Genomic DNA, 10,472 nt, shown 5'->3' with positions numbered 1-10,472 from the left:
AACAAATATGAGACACTACTATTTGTCATGTTTTACAATTTGTTCTATAGACGATTTCAGTTTATTATAATACAATAGTCCATTTTTCTTTAGTTTCTTATGTATGGTTCAAATTTTAAAATAAAATTTTTTCATCTTTATGTATGAAGAATGAAATTCAGAAATGCTAAGTGTGAAGTTGACTTTGAAGCCATGTCTTTATACCACACTGGGTTAGAGAGTATTGGGAGGCAATAACATTTGTTTCTTCATTCACAAAATTGAAACTGTGCAGGCTCAGTTGGTAAAGAATCTGCCTGCAAAGCAGGAGACCTGGGTTGGGAAGATGCCCTGGAGAAGGCAATGGAACCCACTCCAGTATTCCTGCCTGGAGAATTGCATGGACAGAGGAGCCTGACCCACTACAGTCCATGGGGTCCCAAAGTATCAGACAAGACTGAGTGACTAACACTTTCACTTTCACGCAATACTCAGGCATTGAACTAAGCCCTGGGACCATAACACACCCAACAAGGTCCCTGTCCTCATGGAGTTTATAATCTCCTCTGAGTAACAGGGTCTTGTTAAGGTATTATTGGAGATATTTCATGCTAATAGGTATGTAAGAAGGTAAAAAATAAAGATACAATAAAGGGAGATAATTGACAAAGCAAGGTCTCAGAGAAGGTATCAAGAGTAAGAGTCAATGATATAATGAGAAGGAAGAACCTTCAGTTTTTTAATTGCATTTAGCTAGACAACATAAACGGAGAAGGCAATGGCACCCCACTCCAGTACTTTTGCCTGGAGAATCCCATGGACAGAGCAGTCTGGTGGGCTGCAGTCCATGGAGTTGCTAAGAGTTGGACACGACTGAGCGACTTCACTTTCCCTTTTCACTTTCAGGCATTGGAGAAGGAAACAGCAACCCACTCCAGTGTTCTTGCCTGGAGAATCCCAGGGACGGGGGAGCCTGCTGGGCTGCCGTCTATGGGGTCGCACAGAGTCGGACACGACTGAAGCGGCTTAGCAGCAGCAACACAACATAAATCTCACAGGTATTACACAGACCATAAGTTCTTTGTTTCTAAAATACAATTAAAAGATATGAAATGCGTGTTAGTCTGAGACTAATTGAGATTAGGTCTTATAAACCTATCATATTGTTTTAAGAACAAAGTATTTGATGAATTTAATAGCATGGACATATACTAGAACAGTGGTAATAAAGAATGATTTTCTAGAGCTGAAATCTTTACTACGGTAGCCACTAGCCATATGTGGCTGCTTAAATTTAAAATAATTAAAACTAAACATAGGAAACTTTTTTGGTGGTCCAGTGGTTAAGACTTCACCTTTCAACGCAGGGGACATAGGTTAGATCCCAGATCAGGGAGCTAAGATTTCACGTGCCTTGTGGCCAAAAAACCCCCCAAAACACAAAATAAAACAATATTGTAACAAATTCAATAAAGACTTTAAAAATAAATAAAATTAAATATAATACAAAGTTATGTTGGGTGCAATAGAGACATGAGACTATTTGGACAGCACAGATTACAGAAAATTTCCAACATTACAGAAAATCCTACTGGAGAGTAGAGACAGGAAGAGTCTAAATATACTGAAATTTAGAGGGGTCTCTAGGAGTGGGAATCAAAATAGGGCTTCCTTTGTTTGGTATGACTAACAAATAAAACTTAAAAAACAACAACAATGACAACTGCCTACTAAGCAAATCTTTCACCTAAAATAGTTATGGTGAGACTGGCAGTAAACACTGAGAAATAATGGAGAGCAGGAAACTAACTGGAAATATTTTACAATATCAGATTAAATCAGGTTAAAATGGAAACATGTAAAATACTCAAGAAATTTCTGGGTCATTTATTTATACTGATAATGCTGTAATGGATTGCTTTGGGGTCTATTTGTAACAGGAGGGAAAGGGGCAGGGCACAACTTTTGAAAGAATGACATAGCCCAAGCACACAACATAAACCAACTATAATCAGATGGAACCAAGATGGCAGACAAGACTAGACCTTGATCTTCAATCAGCAAATGAAATGACACGCCCAGAGGTGCCAGGAGAGTTCCAAGGCTCTGTCAAAAGACCAAGGAGTGGGCGGTGGCCCAAATCCTGGATATCTCCACCCCTTCTCCCAAAATAGTTGGAATAACCCTCCCATTCATTAGCATATGAAACTACCCAGCCTATAAAAACTAACCATGACATTTCATGGCCACACTCATCCTCTGCCATGGCCCACACTCTGTCTGATGAGTGTGCTTCTCTCTGAATCTAAATAAATCCATTTCTTACTTATCACTTTGTGTCTCACTGAATTATTTCTGCCATGAGACACCAAGAACCTGAACTTCACTATGTCCTGAAACCAAGTATTGTGGGTTTCAGCTAGATTAAAATCCCAAACAGGGTGTTGGCTGGGTTTAAGTCCCAGCCACATGGGTTCAAGTTCCAACCAGGGTTTTAGGTGGGTTTGAGTCCCAGCCACGTGGGTTCAAGCCCCAAGCAGGGTTTTGGCTGGATTCAAGTCCTAGCCATGTGGGTTAGAGTCCCAGCACATGAGTTAAAGTCCATCCCCACTGTGAGGTAAATGGTTTCATATTTTTCTATAATCTGAAGATTTTGAACTAGTAGATAACACAGAAATAAAACACTAGTGTTATTATTATCTTTCAGCAGCCTGAATTTCTTTGTTCTGTTTTCCAATAAAACACTACTTCTATAATTTGGACAAAGACAAAAAAGTTAAAAGGAGGTTAACAGAATTAACTTTGAGAGAGTGAAGAGAGAGGAGAGAGAACAGGCTGAGAACTAGAAATTTAAAAAATAATGAAATCACAATTAAAAATCACAAACTCATGCCTCACTTAAGAGAAGGCCATAAACTATGTGCTAAAGACAAAACATTAGTTCTAGTACATTAGAAAAGGAATCCCCAGCTTGCCCTGCCTTAAATTATGTGGCAAAGAACCAGACTATTTGTTTCTACTAGCAATAAATTAGCTAGTCACATAAGGATTAATTGCAAAACTGACCCTTGAAACACTGCCCAGTAGCCCAATTTTGAACAATAATTCAAATTTGGTCTTCTACCAGAAATTTTTAGTAAAGAGAATCTGAATGTTTTAATTCATAGGAGAGAGATATTGGTGTGAGGCTTCCTCTTACAAATTTTTTCCAGCTACCTACTTACTCTCCAAAGTGTGTACATTAATGTGTTTCTCCTAAGGGGCCAGCACCCTTAGGGAACATATGAAGACTATGCATTTCATATCCATGTATTCCAGGAGATATGAAGTTCATAATAAATTTGAATTTTCATTACTTGTGGATTCAAGAGTTTAATAAGAAGGTGTTGACTATATAAGTGATGTAAACAGAGATTTCAACCCTCAGCCATTTTTTTCATTCTGCCTTTAGCTTTTTCTTTTTTTAACTTTTAGCAGTCACTTAAATCTTCATCCTCTAATTTCCAGTCTCTCAAGGAAATGTGTGCTCTGCCTAAGAATGATATCATTTAGGTAAGTATATTAGTATATATTTTTCAGATATTCAAAATTTTATATTTCATGTAGAAGGTGAAATAATTTAACCCGAAATGTGTGAGGTTTTGTTCACTACTGATATCAGAAGAATGAACGGTTAAGGATCATACTTTTTCTGACAATCTAACCAATAATGCATTCAATCTCTCCACATCTTTCATGCTGAGTTCCTATATAAAAGAAAAAAAAAAGGAAAGAAAGAAAGAAAAATTCAGTGGTAGGCTTGGAACAAAGAGAATAAAAGAACAGTTATAACTGTACTCCTTTACTTCATTTCTAATACACTAATGGGCAATTAATAATAAAGCTGAAGCTCTATGAAGTAAAGGTTCCTTTCACTAGCCAATTATACCTTCACTTGAAAATGGTCCTGAGGAGAAAAGTCAACTTAAAAAAATGCAGTTAATAGATGAGGAGATATTTACCTCCACAAACACTCGAGATAATTGAGCATTAATAAAAAGAAGCCATTCTGGTTTTCTATTTCAGCTGACATTACCTCCTTTGAGCTAAGAGAGTTGAGATAAACTGTTCTGTCCAGGTAAGAATGAAACGGTCACTGTTATCCATTCTCAAAGTGTCAGAATCTAAGACACCCCAAGTTAGAGCCTTCCTATTCCTTTATCAAGGAAATAAGGACAATTTTATTTCCAGCCATCTTAGATTTCAATGGATAGGTAAAACTGGGGGAAAAAATCAAAGCATAAGTAATTACTTGTTGGTAGAGCCCCAAAACAATAGTTTGAAATGTGCCTGTTCCTCTTTTTACTTGTCTTCTCTCTGATTTAGCATTAAGAAGCAATCACTGAAGGAAAAAAAGTAAATAACCTAAATAGATAAGATAAAAGACATGCCCTTTAATGACAATGTAAAACTCAAAACTAACCTTTTACTAAGCGTGGTAACTTGTAAACTGGGAAATTCAAGTCACAAAAGTTATTAAACTAATCTTTTGTTAAGTAACTCTAAGCCCAATGCACATCTGTAATAGGGCATTGATTACAATAATAACTAACACTCATTGAACACTTAATCTCAGCAGGTATTGCATTGAATTGAGTTATATATATTCTTTCAACTCTCACAATACTCAGAGAGTAAAGCCTTCCTATAGCCAGGAAGGAAGGGTGTCAAGAGAATCTGATTTCATAACCATACAAAAGCAAAACTGACTTTCAGTTTTAAGTGATGATAAAGATTCAAACACTCCTGATTTCACTTTTATATCTGGATAATATATTCACATGATACCTGCACCCTCACTGACAATTATTAATCCAGCTACTATACTCAGAATGGTGGATAAGCAATAAATGAAAAAAAAAAAAAACAAAGTTCAAAACTAACCCAGTACATAAACAATGGTCTAGCTACTAGGTATGTCTTCAACCACTAATCACTTTAACCCTTATAAAATAAAACAAGAGCTTTAGATCTAACACTATTCAGACTGAAGATGATGCAACATGCAGGATATAAAAATGATGTAATAAAGTATTTATTTATAATTCTTATACAGGCTATTTCAAAACAGAATTTGAATGAAATCAGAATAAACTCACATAACATAGAGCAGCTAAATACTATGAGCACAAATCAACATATAGAAGACTGACAGTTAAAGACACCATGCAAAGAAGTGGAATTAAGAACAGTATCACTGGAGACTGTGGTTATAACATTGAGGAAGTGATGCTAAGAAAGAGATGATGAAGAACCAAGTTGGTGTGGTGACACTGGGAATAAGAGGAAACGGATATGAAAACTGGCAGAAAGAAGACATGTTGGCCAACTGGCTTTAAGGAAAGAATGAGTATGAAGAAGAAGAACTAAAGAATCTCTTGATGAAAGTGAAAGAGGAGTTGAAAAAGTTGGCTTAAAACTCAACATTCAGAAAACTAAGATCATGGCATCTGGTCCCATCACTTCATGGCAAATAGATGGGGAAACAGTGGAAACAGTGTCAGACCGTATTTTTGGGGGCTCCAAAATCACTGCAGATGGTGATTGTAAGCCATGAAATTAAAAGACACTTACTCCTTGGAAGTTATGACCAACCTAGATAGCATATTCAAAAGCAGAGACATTGCTTTGCCAACAAAGGTCCATCTAGTCAAGGCTATGGTTTTTCCAGTGGTCATGTATGGATGTGAAAGTTGGACTGTGAAGAAAGCTGAGTGCCGAAGAATTGATGCTTTTAAACTGTGGTGTTGGACAAGACTCTTGAGAGTCGCTTGGATTGCAAGGTTATCCAACTAGTCCATCCTAAAGGAGCTTAGTCCTGGGTGTTCATTGGAAGGACTGATGTTGAAGCTGAAACTCCAATACTTTGGCCACCTGGTGTGAAGAACTGTCTCATTTGAAAAGACCATGATGCTGGGAGAGATTGAAGGCAGGAGGAGAAGGGGACAACAGAGGATGAGATGGTTGGATGGCATCACCAACTCAAAGGACATGAGTCTGAGTAAACTCTGGGAGCTGGTGATGGGACAGGGAAGCCTGGCATGCTGCAGTCCACGGGGTTGCGAAGAGTCAGACACAACTGAGCGACTGAACTGAACTGAACTTTCTAGCAGGGAAGGCACAGAAATGGTGTACCTAAGAGTGGTAAGGTAAGCAAATATGTGAAATCTAAGAGGACACTATCAAAGACCTATGCAAAGTTTTACTGTGGTTTTAAATAATCTCATCTCAGTAAAAAAAAATTGTTTTTTCAGTAAAATTTTTAAAGTAACAACTGTATATACAACATGTAGACTGAAAATTACACATATATATTTTCATTATTAAAACCATCCCCATATCTTTATAGTTATTAAAAGACACAATCTGGAAATTGGTGGAAAAGAGCTGTCTTTAGCATTTACAGAACTTATACAGAAGAAAATAAGTACCTTTATAGGACACCTTCACGCAGTCAACATCTACAACTAACTCTCCTGAATAAGAATAGAAGGCTTATCCTGCAGAAAGACTTCACACCAACTTTGCTCCCCATTCATGTGGGAGTGGAAACATCCACAAGTTGTTCCCACAGCACTAAATCTGTAGTACATCACAGGAAGTCTTTGGTGTATTTACTCCTGTGCGAACAGTACCCCTGATGTTGAGAGATCAACGCCCGGTAGTTACTTGATAACACTAGTGTTTAGCATCTGGTAAACCAGCACTTGGAAAGTACAGGTCCTCAAAATGCACAAGATACAAAGCTCACAGAAACAGATAACTAACAACAAGTGTCAGGGATATATAAAGATGCTCTGAGTTTAGAAAATCTCTGCAAAATTAAATCAGCATAGGTACTTAGAGTATTCAAATCTATGAGGGCTGGGTAAAGAAAGAAAAATAAAAGGAAAAGCTGAGAATGCTTACCTGCTTCCTATATTTTCCCCCTAATCTGGAAATATCAATGGTTTAAAAAATCCCTCATGTTATTAGTTTCTGACGCCTTCTTTTTTGAACACATTTCATAATCCAAGCATTTTCTGTCATTATTCTCTGAAAATGACTTTAATTCCATTATAATATTCCATTACGAAGAATATGTCAACATGTATCCTACGTGACTTTTCAATATTTTCTTTAAAAAAAAAAATTATGTGGCTGCATTGGGTCTTAGCTGCTACATGCAGGCTCTAGAGTGTATGGGTCCAGCGGCTGTGGCTTGTGGGCTTAGGTGCCCCACAGCATGTGGCTCTTAGCTCCCTGACTAGGAATCAAACCCTCATGCCCTATATTGAAAGGCTGATTCTTAATCTTACTAGAGCACCAGGGAAGTCCCTAGATATTTTTTAAAGATGCTGACATATATCACTACGTGTCAACTCCACAACTAGTACTGTGCTGAATATTTGGGCTGCTGCTTAGTCTCTCAGTTGTGTCTTACTCTTTGCAACCCCATGGACTGTAGCCCAGCAGGCTCTTTTATCTATGGAATTTTCTAGGCAAGAATGGCAAGAGTGGGATGCCATTTCCTTTTCCAGGAGAACTTCCCAACCCAAGGATCGAACCTGCATCTCCTGTGTCTTCTGCATTGGCAGGCAGATTCATTACCACTAGTGCCATTTTAGAGGACATAGATGAGTTAAAGTCCAGCCATGGTAGAACATGCAGTCTGCTTGAGGAAAATCAGGCATGAATAACCCAGGGAGTTGGTTTAGAAAGAGCATTTAACCAGTATGAGGAAACGAGCCAGCTGTGTGGCCCTGGGTAAGAAGGAAGAGAAATGGAGTGATCATACTTATCAAACTTGGAAACATGTGCATATCAATGTGAAAACATGAAGTAATATCAAGATAAAGGTAGTAACTACATTAGAAACAACCACTTTCTTAAGCATGCCAATTGCCCTAAAAGAATATGTAAATAATTTTCATATCAAAACACATAAGGTGCTTAAAGAACTTCTGGTGGAATGATTTTATGAATTAGCAAATGATAGGCACTAAAAAGAAAGGCAAAGAGGAAAACAATCATGTAGACTGAAACAGCTGGAGGTTTCCTGAGGACGGCAGACTGCCTAGTTCCTAACTAACTACCGATACTAAACTAATGCCAAAGTATCCTCGTAAGGAAGGAGTCTGGTAAGTAGGCTACCTGACAGATGTGTCATCAAGTAACGTGTTGATGTCACAGGTGTTGCTGAACCCACTACCTATGATACTAAACGTTCAGCTCCAGACATCTCTCAAAATCGAGAGGCGGGGAACTGAAGGGAGAAAACAAAAAACCCAAATAATGTCAGAGTCAAATGTTAATAAGATAGGGGATAATTTAATATAGTTTTACAGATGTAAACGGATTGGCAGAAAGGAAGACCGAAAAGGAAGGACTGATGAAAAAGTCAGGAGAACAGATCAAAGGAATAAAAAGACTAGTCTAGAAAAGAAGTGGGAGAGCTCCTCTTCCTATTTGCATGAAATGAAGCTTCAGAAGCTCTTGCAATAAAACAGAAGCAATTATTTACCAAAAAAAAAAAAAAAAATGAGAGAGTTTAGAATGGTAACCAAAAAGATTAGAAGCAAGAGAAGACCCTCATTGGTGAAGGAGATCATAGGTAACCAAATAAAGATCTGTGCAAGGATTGTAACATCTGTGGAGGGCCAGCAGGAGAGAAAGAGCATACAAACATCTGATGATGCATAGATTGGGCATCCTTTCAGAAAGATGGAGAAAACTGATAAGGTCAAAGAGAGAATGGGAAGATGTGGTCAAAGACTGAGGTTTCTGAGTTCTCTCTTTTAAGGGGATGTCTGTACAGAGTGATGAAATCTGAAATACTGTAAGTCCTCAAAAAGCTGAAGAGAAAGGAGTGTAAAGGTTACTGACACTAAAGAGGTTGAGATTTTCTTAGGAAAAAAAAAATACTGGAGGAGTCACAAATATACAAAATAATCCTCAGATTGGATAATTGGACACTGGACAGTACATGTCTGAACCACATTCTAGTACAGTTAGCTACATTGGCCCAATATTTCTGAAACAAGTCCACATGGTCTAGGAAGGAAGTGGAATTGAAATTGGAGTGTAATTTTTATATATTTCTGGTAACAATACACCAAATATTTTTAATGATTAAAACCTATAAATCAGAGAATAGATGAAGAATGTACAATTCAAAGACAGGCTTTTCAAACATTTTCCAGTGCAATAAATTCTACAAACACTGACTGAACGACTACTTTAGTCAAGCACTAAGCTTGGCATCAGAACACATGGATAGGACATACCCTCTGTCTTAAAAGCTCAGAGTCTAGAAGGGCAATAGAGCCATAAACAACTCATGACACTATGGTGCAATTTTAGAACTATCAGTGAGGTCCACAGACAGAGTTATTATCTAACAGTAGGACCAGTCAGAGAAAGGTTCTACTTGGACATGAGTAGCTGGGCTGAGTTCTGAAGCATGAATATGATCATAACCAGCAGCCTTCAGAACACAGGCACAGTGTGTTAATTACCTTAGTATCGCTGGCTGCACAAAAAGGGCTTAAAATTTTTGATTAGTAAATGAGTTCATCTCACTGGACGGCGAAATACGAAAAGGGGATGTCAGGAGATGAGCTGTATGAGAGTGGCCAGCCCATGAAGAGATCTGTATGCCACGTTGATAAGGCAGTGATGGGCTTTCAGCAAGAGCAAAACAGGATCATGATCCGATTTCATAAAGATGACTCCGCTGGCAGAGTGGACGATGGATTACAGAGAGCAAACCCCAAAGCAAGAGAAGTGTACCAGTTGTGAAAGTTTAGAAGAGAAGACAAGGCCCAAACCAAAGAAGTGGATGAGAACACAAATGAGTGATCAATCAGATGTGAGATATGAGTACAGATAAACAAAAACAAGGTGAAGCGTTTTAATTTCTGCACTCTAATTTTACTGGATGGTCCAAATTTTTATATTGCAGCGACAGTGGTGAATACTGGGAATCTGGGAGTAAATTCAAGCCTGATAAAACTTTCAGCACTTTGTTAAGGGCTCCAAGATGGAAGATTCCTAGCCTTAAGTTGTGAGGTTATCTGTTAGGTTGTCCACAATACTCGATACCTCCCCTGTACCTTCCCACTCCATTGTCAGTGGAAGTCAGTGGAAAATGAGTTCAGTATTTGAAATGTTGCCAATGATTAAAATCCATCTACAGTGTCACATATGGAGGACCTATATGAAAGCTTTGACACCAAACAGGGCCAAATTATTTTATTAAACTTTTTATTTTGTATTGGAGTATAGCCTGATTAACAAACGATGTTGGGACAGTTTCAGTTGAACAGTGAAGGGACTCAGCCATACATATATATGTATCTATGAGAGCGTGCTAAGTCACTTCAGTAGTGTCCAACTCACTGCGACTCTAGGGACTGTGGCCTGCCAGGCTCCCCTGTCCATAGGATTCCCCAGGTAAGAATACTGGAATGGGT

At 38.1% G+C, this 10,472-nt stretch overlaps 1 protein-coding gene across 9 annotated transcripts in view; it reads right to left on the bottom strand.

Annotated features, from left to right (window-relative positions):
- The window catches only part of TRPS1 (transcriptional repressor GATA binding 1), a 279,210-nt gene that overhangs the window by 125,417 nt on the left and 143,321 nt on the right, over positions 1 to 10,472 (bottom strand). The gene's annotated exons all lie outside the window — the stretch shown is intronic.

The sequence above is a fragment of the Bos javanicus genome, chromosome 14 (genome assembly GCF_032452875.1).
Source record: "Bos javanicus breed banteng chromosome 14, ARS-OSU_banteng_1.0, whole genome shotgun sequence".
NCBI lineage: Eukaryota > Metazoa > Chordata > Mammalia > Artiodactyla > Bovidae > Bos > Bos javanicus.
This window is presented reverse-complemented; position numbering and strand designations above follow the sequence as displayed.